We start from the raw sequence: 14,284 nt of genomic DNA on the forward strand, positions 1-14,284 counted from the left end.
AAGGCTGCCTGCAGTTTTTGAACTACTGTATGCATTTAAGAGGCTCTGTGTGGAGCTCACTGTGCTGCAGTGGCCTGCCCCACTTAGCTCTTTTTTTCCCTCCATGTGGTCTCATCTGCTTATTGTTCTTCTTTTTAGTCCAGGTCCAGTGGGCTTCTGCAGAGAAATTTGATTTATTAACCTCATTCTCTCTGCTTTCAACATGAGCTCCCATAGGTCAGGTTTTCCTCATGTACTGTTTCACATGGCTTTTTAAGAGATAATCTTCATTTCCCAATTTCTTGTATGAAATTAGAATATTATAAAGTCAATAATTCTTGCCATGAATTCATAATCATCCCTCAAAACTATTTACTGGTTTTATTAGACTTCCAGTGCAGCAATCCAACCATTCATATGCTGGATCTAGACCTCTAGTTTTAAAAAATGGAAAAATAGAATATGCTGTATATAATAAAAATGTAATAGAAAGTACATGATTTTGAATTATTTAAAGATATACATTTTGGAAAAAAACATAGTATGACACAATGGATTAGAACAGGTTGGAGCGTAATAACCCTTTTGTTTTTCATTTGTAAGTGAAACAATATACAGTCATATGAATAAGTTTGGGAACCCCTCTCAGCCTGCATAATAATTTACTCTACTTTCAACAAAAAAGATAACACTGGTGTGTCTTTCATTTCCTAGGAACATCTGAGTACTGGGGTGTTTTCCAAACAGATTTTTAGTGAAGCAGTATTTAGTTTTATGAAATTAAATCAAATGTGAAAAACTAGAGACAAATACCCTTGTAATTTTGCTGTTTTGAATGCATGTAACTGCTCAATACTGATTACTTGCAACACCAAATTGGCTGGATTAGCTTGTTAAGCCTTGAACTTCATAGACAGGTGTGTCCAATCATGAGAAATGGTATTTAAGGCATTCAATTGCAAGGTATGCTTCCCATTGACCCTCCTCTGAAGAGTGACAGCATGGGATCCTCAAAGCAACTCTCAAAAGATCTGAAAACAAAGCTTATTCAGTATCATGGTTTAGGGGAAGGCTACAAAAAGCTGTCTCAGAGGTTTAAACTGTCAGTTTCAACTGTAGGAAATGTAATCAGGAAATGAAAGGCCACAGGCACAGTTGCTGTTAAACTTAGGTCTGGCAGGATTGTGGGAATGGTTACAGACAACCCACAGATCACCTCCAAAGACCTGTAAGAACATCTTGCTGCAGATGGTGTATCTGTACATCATTCTACAATTCACCGCAATTTGCACAAAAAACATCTGCATGGCCGAGTGATGAGAAAGAAGCCCTTTCTGCAATTACGCCACAAACAGAGTCACTTGTTGTATGCAAATGCTCATTTAGACAAGCCAGATTCATTTTGGAACAAAGTGCTTTGGACTGATGACGCAAAACTTGAGTTATGCGGAAGAAGAACACCGTATTTCAAGAAAAACACCTGCTACCTACTGTCAAATTTGGTGGGGGTTTGATCATGCTGTGGGGCTGTGTTGCTAGTTCAGGGACTGGAACCTTAGTTAAAGTCAAGGGTCAGATGAATTCAACCCAGTATCAACAAATTCTTCAGGATAACGTTCAAGCATCAGTCAAAAAGTTGAAGTTACGCAGGGGTTAGATGTTCCAACAAGACAATGACCCAAAATACAGTTCGAAATCTACAAAGGCATTCATGCAGAGGGAGAAGTACAATGTTCTGGAATGGCCATCACAGTCCCCTGACTTGAAAGTCATTGAAATTAATGGGAGGATTTGAAACAGGCTGTCCATGCTCGGCAGCCATCAAATTTAACTGAACTGGAGAGATTTTGTATGGAAAAATGGTCAAACATACCTCCATCCAGAAACCAGACACTCATCAAAGGCTATAGGAGGCATCTAGAGGCTGTTATATTGGCAAAAGGAGGCTCAACTAAGTACTGATGTAATACCTCTGTTGGGGTGCCTTAATCTATTCAAATGTCTAATTTTGTTATGATGCATATTGCATATTTTCTGTTAGTCCAATAAACTTAATGTCACCGCTGAAATACTACTGTTTCCATAAGACATGTCATATACAGTACACCCCTAAAATTAGAGCACCCACGAATTGTGAAAAACCGCAAATTTCGGATGTGGTTAAAAACAAAATGCCTACTTTCATAGTTTAAACCCTAAATATGCCCCCAAAACACTTTAATTTAATTTCAAACTCAGCTTAATACATTAACTAAAAATAAAGAATGTAAAGGTAAACCCGTATACTGTACAGTACTGTACTGCTATGTCTCCCGCAGTGCTAGAATGTAAAATACTGATGTTACCGTTATATGTACTGTAATTCATGCAAGTGAGTTTTCATTGCCAGAAGCCTTAGACGGTGCAGCTCATTTTGGCGACATCTTTAACCCTTAAACTGCCACATACTTGGGGGTTCCTGGACGCCAAATACTTTTTAGCTGCACTTTAAGTAAACATCACAATTTGCAAAGAAAAAGTGAAATTTTAATGAAACACATTTTTTTTCATGCAAAGAGCATCGCAATTACTGCAACACTGATCATTTTACACACTGCTAATAAACTGTAAAATCTATTTAAAAAACTGCTGAAACAATATGTACAAAGTGCAACTGATGCCATGGATAAAACTCAGTAAATCACTGAGCCAACTGTACTTGAACTGGCTGCACTCAAGCACACATAGGTAAGCGCTGATGTTGGCAGGTTAGTCTAGTGCAGCGCCTCAATCCCAAGGACAGTGAGGCTGCAGTGCTGCAGGGTGTCACGCTTGGGTCACAGAATTGCACAGAAACACAGGAGATTGTAGAGACAGGAACTTTATTCAAACACTTCAAACAAACATGTCTCTTACAGAAGTAAAAGGAGCTCAGTATGCAGTTAGTTATCGATTTAAAGAATAGACAAACATCATAGGGGGCACAACAGAAGCAGGACCCCCAACAGGACCAGAGGATGTCTGGGGGAGGAGAAAGAAACAAAGCAATTAGCCAAAAAGAACAGGTGTTGTTCAGGCTTTTAAGTAAGCGAAGCGTCGCACGAGAAGCATATCATGTGACAGAGCAGCCACAAGTAAGCCCAGCAGGCAAGGGAGCAATGTGAAGGTGATCTATCTGTGTTTTTTAAGAGGGGGTTTTAGAGGAGCGTCTGTGTCTTCTAGGGGTGCGTTCAGCCCCCCTGCTCACAAGGGGATGCCGCTAAGATTCACACCATTGAGAAGACGGTGATTTATTTATTTTTATGATGGAGATTCCAGGGATGCACCCAGCCTTGACCTGATATGCATGCACTCACAAACAGAGACAACGACAAAGCAAACCAGTTATCAAACAGCAAATAAAGAATGTAATGAAAACAAATGAAATAAGCAAACAACGATACTACCCCTGTTCCCCTTATGGTGATTACACATTAAATACAACAAAGCACAAACAAAAAACACACAGTAAATTATGAAAAAGTTCATGAAAACGGCAACAGATGAAATGTAATGATGAAAATAGATCCATAGGTCCATAGATCCGCATGTTGAATGGGAATGTAAAGATAGTCCTACTGGTAGCTCCAGGTGAAGATGGGTGGACGGGTTCAGGAGCGCTCCTTTCTTTGCAGGTTGGCCATGAATCCATTTACAGTCCTCATGTACACCGGCAGATGGCAGACAATCCGGACACACGAAATGATCCAGGACAAAATGAATAAGTACAGGTAACCTAAAAGAATGCAGACAGACAGGAACTTGAGGAACTTGAAACACAAATTACAAAAACTTCTTTTTTTTGCTTTTGATCACCGGCCCTCCTTTTTAAAAGCCGCACTGACATCCTTTGACTTCAACACCCTCAGCAGAAGACCAATCAGAGCCACTGCAGGGATTGCTGGGAGTTTCAAATTCTATTGGCCACTTTCACCATCCCAAGCCGCAGTTCTCTACAGTTGCTTCCTGTTCTCTCTACAGTACAGTATTGCCACGAAAAAAATCATAAAAATTGCGGAGGATATTTGCGGTTTCCACTAACAATTATTAGTTAAGTTCTAAGGAAAAATCCGCTAATGACTGAGGCCGCAAACTATGAACCACAACTTTGTAGGGGTCTACTGTATTAAAAGGAAGTTGCTATTTTGAAAGCTCAGCCAATGATAAACAAAAATCCAAAGAATTAAGAGGGGTTCCCAAACTTTTTCATATGACTGTAGATATTTAAAAAAGTGTAACAAAATGTGCAAAGTCTGGTTATACAGGATTAATGGAGTAACCATCTCTCTTTTTTTCTTACTCATCCTGTATAAATTTTCAACAGATCTAAGTAAAATTCTGTATCTTGATGAGGAAACTGCTTGACAGCAGAAGTATACTACACAATGGGAGTTTTGGGGCTCATTCTGGACACCTGTAAGTACCATTTCACCATTAATGCACAATAATAAGTCAAAATTCGATAATGGGCCATCGCTTGAGCATTTATTAAAATTATTGTTGTCACAGTTTTCCTGATGAATTGCTCCATAAACCTTTATAATGGAAGATAATGGATCGACTTGCATCCCGGTGTTAAGTTGGTTGCTAATATCTTTTTCCTCCGGGAGGCCATGATAATGGACGGACAGAGACAGACTGCCTCACAGAGAGATGTACCTCTCCAATATACCAGATGTCAGTATCTCCTTCATGGAGCTCTCATTTATACACCCACAGGGCAACATGGGAGCTGTAATCTTGCAGAGAAACCCTGCTGGGGTACTTGGGTGCCACCAGGGTGAGCTGCTGGGAGAGGACTTCTCTAGTTTAAGGAATTTCTGCAAGTACTTCTTGGATGTAATTCTGTGGCACAAGAAGTACTCCTGGGTCCAACATTAAAGGAGCCACACCACCTCACCAGGCAAGTTGGAGTCAAGAGAGGAGAAGGACAATGCTCGCCTGGAGAGGAGTAGAGGAGAAAGGAAAGGAAGAGAATTGTAATTGTATTTGTGGATTGTGGATTGCAGGAGACACCTGTTGAAGGTATAGCTGTTCAGAATTAAACAATACTCAATCCTGGGACAGCTGTTTGTGGATTTGTGACTGGGGTTTAGTGCTCTTTAGTGCCACACTGTATACTGAACTTAAGATAGTTTAGAGCTATTCAAAGTTCTAGTGTGGATAAACTGGGATGTCAGAAAGTTCTGTTTGTTTTAAAAGTGACATATGACACACTGACAGACTGTAGCCAAAGACTTGAAGTGTGCCGCTGTGATCTGTGAGGTTTATTCCATAGACTTTATTTTATTTAAAACAGGCAATTGAGGCCATAAATAGATACAGCAGAAGCCACACAAGCCACCTGAGTAGAATGGGAGAAACATTACTGCCATGTAAGCAACCTGACAAGGAGATGGGAAGAGACAAGTAGACAACTCAGGCAGGCTACTACGAAAAGGCTACTGGGTGTATCCGATGGTATTATGGTGAGTTTATGGTCGACAGTTACTGTGTGTTATTTCCATTTTCCTTATGTTGAATTGTTGTCCATGTTTGGCAAATGCATGTTTTTATATTGGAACAAACACCATGGGGAAAGTATAAAGTTCTGGCATCTGTACCAAACATTAGAGTTCACCTACGGCTGGATGGAAGACATCGCTCCTGCCTGTACCTAGGAAACATTTCTCTTGTACTCTCTTAAAACAGGACAGAGCCGACTGCACGCTTTTGCCAGTAGCTCTCCTTTGAAAATTGTATTATTGTGAGTGTCCAGTCAATATTAAAAGAAAATAAGTGTATTCTTAGTGTTATTTTTGTTTATTTATCTTAGAAGCACCAGTGTACCACCAGGGAAGGAAAAAATATTATATAGACTATATACTAAACCACTTTATTTATGGCCATTGCTGGAGCCACCAGAGGAAAACCACTGCTGTACTTTAGAAAAACATTTGCAACCTCAGAGTTGGTTTCTAGATTGGGTTTAAAAGTCACTCCCTATTGGTAACCCCCTGAGCTTGGAGTTGGGGCTCAGCCAGAATAATCCAGACTGAAATACTTAAAGAGTGTCATAGCGATGGCATTGAGGCAGATAATGATTTATTTGTATCCTTCTCCTTTTCTTATCCTTATCCTTTAGTAATGCCATATACAGTATAATATATTTAATGGTAGTGTCTCCTATTGAATATAACAGCACTGGGCCCACTGCTTTGACATCAGTAGAAATGGCTTCCTCAGAATCATTGCAAGAACTTTATAATATATCGATAAAATTATCAATAATGCACTCACATTTTTTACCTCTAAGGAAACTGAGAAAAATCATAATTCTTTTCATTTTTAAAGACTACGTACAGTAAGACTCACCTCTTTGCACTTTACACATAGGCAATTTTCAGCATTTAGATTTAAAATGATTGATTGTTTTACAAAAAAAAGCTTGAACAGTTACATTTAGGGGTAAGAGAGAATTGAACAGGAAAAGGGAATATATAGGCATACAGTATTTATTATAATAGGAAAGGTTCCATCCATCATTTAATTCTCAGTTGAGCTTCCTTCTTTGTGCAGTGTCCATGTTCTTCCTCTGCTTAGGTGTTTCTTTTAAATGCCATCAAAATTGTCCCAAACTGTGTGACTGTGGTTAAAAATGTGAGTTTTCTGAGTCCATACTTGCCTTGTGCTCATTGCTGTTGGGATAGGATCTGCCTTTCAAAAGCACTGTTAAAGATAAAGCAGCATCACAAATGGATGGATCAAAGGTTGCTATTTTCATGATGATCATTAAGTAAACCAACATAAAAAATTCTAAATGATTAGCCAAGCGTGCGCCACATGGTTATTATCTTACACTGGCCTCTTTCCTTTATTCACTGGACATTCAACATTCTTGTGGCTGCCGGAATGACATTAAGTCCAGGTAAGGCACGGACGCCAGACAGAAGGATGTCTTATTATATTATATTATATTATATTATATTATATTATATTATATTATATTATATTATATTATATTATATTATATTATATTATATGGAACCCATATGAAGACAGGGGAAGTGCATTTTCCATATGGCTATGTCTACTGCATACCTTGCTTTCCACACATGCAGATTTTCTGATGTACTGGGTTGTGTTCTTCTTTGCCAGACACCTACTGGTTAGTTATAGGTGTCAACAGCCATGCACAAAGGGAATACCTGCTGACACCCAGTAGCTGTCCACTACTTAACTATTTTTTTGCCTTTAGACACACTGTTGAATTGGGTCACTGAAGACACTGTGGGTAGTCCCAGGGCACCTTGCCATGATATCCATGAAAAGTCTGTAGTGATTTTAAAATCACCTGTAAGTCCAATGCAGAGAACCTTTATAGCAGGTGTAACGAGGCTCCAAGAGACTGGGTGCATGAATGGTTTTCTGCTGCATCTCATTGGTTTATTTAAATAATGTGTAAGTGTTGGCTTTGTGAGCTGGTATTTGAAGACAGAAAATACAATGAATATTCTCCTGGGTCATCTTTCTTTATTGCAGCTGTACTCTATCATTCCAATGTGTCACTCCGAGTTCCCATCCTTCCCTGTTCTTTCTTTGTGCTTCTCCATGTATTCAGTTCATAATCAACACAGAAAGCATCTTCATGAAAGTAAAGCTAGCTGCAGCCTTAGAACACTGATCTTTCAAAACTTTAAATTACATAGAAATATCTTTTACATATATAATTATTAACAGTCTAAATTATTTATATTAATTTAACAATTTACAGTACATATCTACAAAATGTCATACTATAAATGCTTTATTGCATTTCATTATGAAAATATGTATAATCTCAATAAGTCTTAGCATTCTAAACATTCAGAGAGCTGTCATAATATTAATTTAATATATTCTGTGCAGGCACTGCGGCCTATGAATGCAGTCAGCGCCAAAGGAAAGCTGGTTTAAGAAGCACTTAGCAATTAACCACTTTGTTGGGGGAGCACATTGATTATGGAGAATTTAAAGTGCTAGTTTAGTCATGATGGGGTGTGAGAAACACTTGCAAATTAACAATCATTCTTAAAATGGAATTAACAATGTTCTTAGTGTTATAATGCCTTTGGTAAATACAACACTGATGTGTATTTGGGGGTTTGTTGTTTTGTTATACTTACTTATTGATCCTCTGTGAAAAGCAAAATTCCCCACGGGGAATTTAAGTTCTATCTATCTATCTATCTATCTATCTATCTATCTATCTATCTATCTATCTATCTATCTATCTATCTATCTATCTATCTATCTATCTATCTATCTATCTAGAATACTTGAGGTCTTTCCAAACAACTGTTAAATTAGAGAAATAAGTTATAACCAGAAAACTGTATGTTTGTTTTAATAATAATCAAATTCATATATTTAACTTATTGGCTCCAGTAGACCCCCGTGACCCTGTAGTTAGGATATAGCAGGTTGGATAATGGATGGATGGATATGGGGGTCATGAGGGAGATATCCCACAACAGTTTTGAAAGCATGGAATTTGTTCCCGTGTTTTTGAAAACCAACAAAATTTTAAGACCGCTGCCCCCACTTTTTCAAAAAACAGAATTCGTACTCCACTCTTAAACCATAGTTTTTCTGCCTCACTCCACGCTGTCCGTGCAACGAGGCCGCAGAGAGCTTAAACAACTCAGCACATCCACATAAAAACGGCAAGGCTTTCTTGATGGCTTTTACTGGATGTACCTCGTTGTAAACTGAAATATATACAAAAGAAACATACAGGTATATACAGGTGTACAACCAAAGACAATAGCTGTGTACCACAACTAACCAGACCCAGGGGTTTATATATCTTAAATATACGCTTCGGACGTGACTGAAACAAGAGATAAAGGGGTGCCTACGTGAGACACATGGGGTGTATTGTATTCAAAAGTTTATTATGGGACCTACATGCTTTATGTGAGTTTCATAGACATTTATGATACCACTGTGAGTGTGGAATGTGGCTGACGGGTGTGTTAATAAATGACAAGATGAAGGGGGAGCACAGCTCAACAAATAACACTTAACAGCTAACAACTTGTAGAGCTGAACAACAGTGCTGCACTTAGCTCAAAGAAATTATAGACAAATCCTCAAAAATACATGGAAACAATGCTGATTTGTCTTTTCTTTACTAAATCTGACTCAGCCAGTCATGATGCACAAATTAGAAATTAAAAGAAGACAGACCCCTTTGCATTTAAAGGAACCTTTGCAAACTCCCACATTCCTGAAGAAGAGCTCCAGAAATGCCCCCATACAGTAATGGATGAACCTGCTTTGGTTATGACTTCCAAGAATGAGTGATGATCAGCTCAATCATTGCCTTTATTACTCAATCTACCACAATATTCTTTTCATTTCTTTTATTAATTACAGATGAAAAGATTGAGTTGTATGTGATACTTTCCAAAATCATATTTAATGTGGATGGCATGTTGTCCATAATTTTTGCTAACATATACAGTGTAAGGAATATAGAACAGATTTTAAAATTATATCAAACATAAAAATTTGGAAGAAGATGCCAATGACATATCTAAAATTTTAAGAAAAGATGGATGAACTACATCATATTGTTTACTAGACATAGAGAAGTATAACAGAATATTATAAATTACATTTCACTATAGTTACATTTTTAAGATCATTGTCACCTTCTTTAGAATTTCAGATTTGTCAGTTGCTGGTTGACAGATTTCTAAATTTTGTTCATCTGGCTGAGCAGGGCTAAATGTCATCCTAAGGTCCCAGGTTTGCATCCAACTCCTGCTGTCTTGGGAGGGATGGATCACCCTAAGGAAATTCCTGAGTAGAGACACACATTGATATGATTTTTAAAACTACATTTAGACTTTCCAACTATTTTTTAAGTAACAGAATAAAAAGAAATGTAGGTTGTGTTGTCATTACTGACGAACAAGTCAATCAAGATTTGTTAAGTGATTAAGTGCCATAGGTGCGCCACATCAATGTTTTTTTTTCTTTACCTGCTGTGAAAAAATTTTCAGGCCATAAGATTCAGTATTCCTGGGAGAGTCATGGCTGTTGGTCACTTGCTTTGCTAATCGAAAGCTAGTTATTCAGTCCATAAAACTATTTTTTAACATAGCAGTGTTGTGTCACAGGTATCATGACACTTAAAAAAAGAGTGATTCTATTACAGTAACACTATTGAATAATGCAGCTAACAACAGAGGATTCAATGAGGTTCTTATACATTACATGACTCACAGAACAGAACTGGCTAGTTAACTAACAGACTTCTTCTTTCGGCTGCTCCCGTTAGGGGTTGCCACAGCGGATCATCACCATTTCTGTCCTCTGCATCTTGTTCTGTTACACCCATCACCTGCATGTCCTCTCTCACTACATCCATAAACCTTCTCTTAGGCCTTCCTACTTTCCCCTTCCCTGTCAGCTTTATCCTTAGCATCCTTCTCCCAATATACTCAGCATCTCTCCTCTGCACATGTCCAAACCAACACAATCTCGCCTCTCTGACTTTGTCTCCCAACCGTCCAACTTGAGCTGACCCTCTAATGTACTCATTTCTAATCCTATCCATCCTTGTCACACCCAGTGCAAATCTTAGCATACTTTAACTCTGCTACCTCCAGCTCTGTCTCCTGCTTTCTGGTTAATGCCACAGTCTCCAACCCATATAATATAGCTGGTCTCACTATATATCCTGTAGACCTTCCCTTTCACTCTTGCTGATACCAGTCTGTCAAAAATTACTACTGACACTCTTCTCCACCCATTCCACTTTGCCTGCACTCTTTTTCACCTCTCTTCCACAATCCCCATTACTCTGTACTGTTGATCCCATGTATTGAAACACATCCACCTTCGCCAATTCTACTCCCTGCATCTTCACCATTCCACTGACCTCCCTCTCATTTACACACATGTATTCTGTCTTGTTCCTACTGACCTTCCTCTCTAAAGCATATCTCCACCTCTCCAGGGTCTTCTCAACCTGCTCCCTACTATCGCTACAGATCACAATGTCATCAGCAAACATCATAGTCCACAGGGACTCCTGTTTAATCTCATCTGCCAACCTGTCCATCACCATTGCAAATAAGAAAGGGCTCAGAGCCAATCTCTGATGTAATCCCACCTCCAAGTTGAATGCATCCATCGCTCCAACCGCAGACCTCACCACTGTCACACTTCCCTCGTACATATCCTGTACAACTCTTACATACTTCTCTGTCACTCCCGACTTCCTCATACAATACCACAGCTCCTCTCGAGGCACCCTGTCATATGCTTTCTCCAGGTCCACAAAGACGCAATGCAACTCCTTCTGGCCTTCTCTAAACTTCTCCATCAACATCCTCAGAGCAAACATTGCATCTGTGGTGCTCTTTCTTGTCATACTGCTGCTCACTAATCATCACCTCACTTCTTAACCTAGCTTCCACTACTCTTTCCCATAACTTCATGCTGTGGCTCATCAATTTTATTCCCTGTAGTTACTGCAGATCCTGCACATCCCCCTTATTCTTAAATATCGGCACCAGTACACTTCTTCTCCACTCCTCAGTCATCCTCTCACTTTCCAAGATTCCATTAAACAATCTGGTTAAAAACTCCACTGCCATCTCTCCTAAACACCTCCATGCTTCCATAGGTATGTCATCTGGACCAATGGCCTTTCCATTTTCATCCTCTTCATAGCTGTCCTTACTTCCTCCTTGCTAATCCGTTGCACTTCCTGATTCACTATCTCCACATCATCCAACCTCTTCTCTCTCTCGTTCTCTTCATTCATCAGCCTCTCAAAGTACTCTTTCCATCTGCTCAACACACTCTCCTTGCTTGTGAGTACATTTCCATCTTTATCCTTTATCACCCTAACCTGCTGCACATCTTTCCCAGCTCGGTCCCTCTGTCTAGCCAATCGGTACAGGTCCTTTTCTCCCTCCTTAGTGTCCAACCTCTCATACAACTCATCATACGCCTTTTCTTTAGCCTTCGCCACCTCTCTCTTCACCTTGCCTTATCTCCTTGTACTCTTGTCTACTTTCTGCATCTCTCTGACTATCCCACTTCTTCTTTGCCATCCTCTTCCTCTGTATACTCTCCTGTATTTCCTCATTCCACCACCAGGTTTCCTTTTCCTCCTTCCTTTTCCAGATGTCACGCCAAGCACCCTTCTTGCTGTCACCCTTACTACATCTGCTGTAGTTTCCCAGCTGTCTGGTAACTCTTCACTGCCACCCAGTGCCTGTCTCACCTCCTCCCTAAACTCAACCTTGTAGTCCTTCCTTTTTCAACTTCCACCATTTGATCCTTGGCTCTGCCCACTCTCTTCCTCTTCTTGATCTCCGTCATCCTACAGACCACCATCCTATGCTGCTTAACTACACTTTCCCTGCCACCACTTTGCAGTCTTCAATCTCCTTCAGATCAACTCTTCTGCATAGGATGTAATCTACCTGTGTGCATCTTCCTCCACTCTTGTACGTAACCCTATGTTCCTCCCTCTTCTTAAAATACGTATTCACCACAGCCATGTCCATCCTTTTGGCAAAATCCACTATCCTCTGACCTTCTTCATTCCTCTCCTTGACACCATACTTACCCATCATCCTCGTCTCCACGTTCCCTTCACCAACATGCCCATTGAAATCTGCTCCAAACACCACTTTATGTCCCTTGGGTACACTGTTCATCACTTTATCCAGCTCACTCCAAAACTTTTCTTTCTCACCCATTGCACACCCACCTTGTGGTGCATATGCACTAACAACATTCATCATCACACTTCCAATTTCCAGCTTCATAATCATTACTCTGCCTGACACTCTTTTCACCTCCAAAACACTCTTGACATACTGTTCCTTCAGAATAACTCCTACTCCATTTCTCTACCCATGCACACCATGATAGAACAATTTGAATCCATCTCCAATCCACCTGGCCTTATTCCCCTTCCATTTAGTCTCTTGCATGCACAATATATCAGCCTTCTTTCTTTCCTCATATCGGCCAACTCTCTTCCCTTACCAGTCATACTGCCAGCATTCAAAGTTCCTACCCTCAGTTCCACTGTCTTTACTTTCCTCCTCTCCTCCTGCCTCTGGACACGTCTCCCCAATCTTCTTCTTTCTTCTTCTTTGGCCAGTTAACTAACAGACATGTATCATTATAGAGCATTCTAACACACACATACAGAATATTTCAAGATAATTACTGCATCCCCAGGACAAATCAAAATAAGAATGTCTCATAAAATACATTATAAACATAATAATGATAATGTATGTTATTTAACATATGACATTTCCACATTTATGATGATCAAGTGTATAACATAAAAAATAGGACTAGGGAAAGGTGGGAAAATGTATATAGAAATACATCATAATGCAATTTGCAGAATGAAGGAGAATTTACAAAACAAATAATCATTCAATATAACCAATAGCAGAGAACAGAACAAATCAGTAGTCACTATAAACAAAATGCAGATTTTAAAATTCTGAAAGGCAAATAATGAAACAGAAAAGAAATTTGTGAATGTCAAATAACACATTATGTTCATATTTGTGTAGAATTACTATGATTATAAAAATGAGAACAAATTAAATCCTATAATAAATACAAGGTATACATGTTTTTATAGGTTCTAATCCAGAGACACTTGATAACAATTACATAAATGAAAAATGTGTTAACAGCGTCTCGTGGTTATTTTATGTTTCAAGTACCCACACAGTGCTCCTTCCCTTACCTCCGTTCAGAGTTTGCATATCATTCCTCATCTGACAACGGTAAATCATCAGTTCTCTGGGGTGCTCATTGCTCTGACAGGTAAAGAAATGGCTGTATTGCCACACTAGTGAAGCCTGTAAAGGCACAGAGTGCTGTGCAGAAAATCACCAAGAGGTGCACTGAGTTTCATGCTGCTTTAATGTTATCACTAAACATTTCAGAGATAAAGATCATTAAAATGCATGAGCGTTATGGCTGCTGCATCAAGTAAACAGCCCAACTGCTGTTAAGGTTATTCAAATAGGCCAGCAAACATTACCAAGTCCTGACTCAGTTTGAGTTGGTTTTTCTCTCTTTCTTTATATATTAAATGAATATTTGATTTAAAAGACATGCTTTTTGATCCTACTATACTTATTTTTATAGCATATTTCTATGAAATCGTACGAAAGAATCATTAGTGAGAGAGATGCAAGTAATATTCTTTAATATTTTGGTACAAGATGAAGGGAAGGCAACCTTTAAAATCTCTTTAACA

General features: G+C 39.0%; 1 long non-coding RNA gene across 1 annotated transcript; it reads right to left on the minus strand.

Moving 5' to 3' along the window:
- Positions 1 to 6,526: 6,526 nt before the first annotated feature.
- LOC120536229 lies at positions 6,527 to 13,924 on the minus strand. Its single transcript, XR_005635073.1, has 3 exons — positions 13,766 to 13,924; positions 9,675 to 9,825; positions 6,527 to 6,705 (listed from the first exon to the last, which is right to left on the minus strand). It is a non-coding gene; the product is annotated as an uncharacterized LOC120536229 (long non-coding RNA).
- Between the last annotated feature and the right edge of the window lie 360 nt (positions 13,925 to 14,284).

This window comes from Polypterus senegalus, chromosome 10 (assembly GCF_016835505.1).
Source record: "Polypterus senegalus isolate Bchr_013 chromosome 10, ASM1683550v1, whole genome shotgun sequence".
Classification (NCBI taxonomy): domain Eukaryota; kingdom Metazoa; phylum Chordata; class Cladistia; order Polypteriformes; family Polypteridae; genus Polypterus; species Polypterus senegalus.